This window comes from Phaseolus vulgaris, chromosome 9, assembly GCF_051622355.1.
Source record: "Phaseolus vulgaris cultivar YP4 chromosome 9, ASM5162235v1, whole genome shotgun sequence".
NCBI classification, from domain to species: Eukaryota; Viridiplantae; Streptophyta; class Magnoliopsida; order Fabales; family Fabaceae; genus Phaseolus; species Phaseolus vulgaris.
In genome coordinates, this window is record NC_143506.1 from 405,001 (window position 1) to 407,500 (window position 2,500).

The window sequence follows — 2,500 nt, forward strand, 5'->3', positions numbered from 1 at the left end:
ACACAACGAAAATCCCACCAGCGTGCCACAAATCCACATAACAGATTCACATTTTTTCCCACCGGGTCAGTCGGCCGGAACCGACGGCGGCCACCACCATGCCGCCGCCCACAACGGGTGACACCAACCCAAGTTGGTGGATCACCCATGTGTGGGCGTTTTGACTTGCCCCACCACAAAGCAAGCCAAAACAGGGGGGAATGAAGGGACCGCACCAGAATTTTCCATGGTGCAAGAGCTGGCTGCATTGAGGAACACCCCCCCCCCTATAATAGCTAAATATGCAAAAGCCACTTTTGTACAAGTAGATACACTTTTTTTGAGTAGACATAAGTTCTGTTTTGGGACCTAGAGAACGAATTTTCACGAGATTTTTTGCAGGGATCCTCATAAAAATGGTACAACATTGCCTGCAAAAAATTAGAATTTTTCGACATGGGGAAGTATTTTTTTTATTTTTCCAAAGACCCGAAATGTGGAAAATCGGGAAAAATGGAAAAACGTATCTAGACACCGTATTTTTGCGTGATTTTTTCCAGTCCATCCCATAATAATATCAAGAAGGTGCCCACCAAGTTTCGTTAGGATTGGCCAAGGTTTCGAATTTTCATGAATTTTTTTCAAAACCCTCTATTTTCCAACATTTCAAAAATTCAAAACCACATCAAGATGGCTTGGTTTTGATACCAAACTTTCTAGACCTCATTCTGCATGCATTTGTGACACTTTCCAACCAACAAAACTCAAAAACCACCACTTTGAAAATTTCATGATTCTTGGCACACCACCAAGCCACAAAATCAAGCCAAAACACCAAAATCATGAACTTGGCTATGCACCAACCATGTCAAGATCAATTCCTTTTGATCCCAAACTTCTCCCACATCACTTTGAAGGCATTTGTGAGGATTGAGTCCAGCCACTTTTCCAAAACCATGATTTTCGTTTTTCACCAAAATCACCACCAAGTCACAAAATCAAGCCAAAACACCAAAATCATGGAACTTGGCTATGCACCAACCATGCCAAGATCAATTCCTTTTGATCCCAAACTTCTCCCACATCACTTTGAAGGCATTTGTGAGGATTGAGTCCAGCCAGTTTTCCAAAACCAACATTTTCGTTTTTCACCAAAATCACCACCAAGTCACAAAATCAAGCCAAAACACCAAAATCATGGAACTTGGCTATGCACCAACCATGCCAAGATCAATTCCTTTTGATCCCAAACTTCTCCCACATCACTTTGAAGGCATTTGTGAGGATTGAGTCCAGCCAGTTTTCCAAAACCATGATTTTCGTTTTTCACCAAAATCACCACCAAGCCACAAAATCAAGCCAAAACACCAAAATCATGGAACTTGGCTATGCACCAACCATGCCAAGATCAATTCCTTTTGATCCCAAACTTCTCCCACATCACTTTGGAGGCATTTGTGAGGATTGAGTCCAGCCAGTTTTCCAAAACCATGATTTTCGTTTTTCACCAAAATCACCACCAAGCCACAAAATCAAGCCAAAACACCAAAATCATGAACTTGGCTATGCACCAACCATGTCAAGATCAATTCCTTTTGATCCCAAACTTCTCCCACATCACTTTGAAGGCATTTGTGAGGATTGAGTCCAGCCACTTTTCCAAAACCATGATTTTCGTTTTTCACCAAAATCACCACCAAGTCACAAAATCAAGCCAAAACACCAAAATCATGGAACTTGGCTATGCACCAACCATGCCAAGATCAATTCCTTTTGATCCCAAACTTCTCCCACATCACTTTGAAGGCATTTGTGAGGATTGAGTCCAGCCACTTTTCCAAAACCATGATTTTCGTTTTTCACCAAAATCACCACCAAGCCACAAAATCAAGCCAAAACACCAAAATCATGGAACTTGGCTATGCACCAACCATGCCAAGATCAATTCCTTTTGATCCCAAACTTCTCCCACATCACTTTGAAGGCATTTGTGAGGATTGAGTCCAGCCAGTTTTCCAAAACCATGATTTTCGTTTTTCACCAAAATCACCACCAAGCCACAAAATCAAGCCAAAACACCAAAATCATGGAACTTGGCTATGCACCAACCATGTCAAGATCAATTCCTTTTGATCCCAAACTTCTCCCACATCACTTTGGAGGCATTTGTGAGGATTGAGTCCAGCCACTTTTCCAAAACCATGATTTTCGTTTTTCACCAAAATCACCACCAAGTCACAAAATCAAGCCAAAACACCAAAATCATGGAACTTGGCTATGCACCAACCATGCCAAGATCAATTCCTTTTGATCCCAAACTTCTCCCACATCACTTTGAAGGCATTTGTGAGGATTGAGTCCAGCCACTTTTCCAAAACCATGATTTTCGTTTTTCACCAAAATCACCACCAAGCCACAAAATCAAGCCAAAACACCAAAATCATGGAACTTGGCTATGCACCAACCATGCCAAGATCAATTCCTTTTGATCCCAAACTTCTCCCACATCACTTTGAAGGCA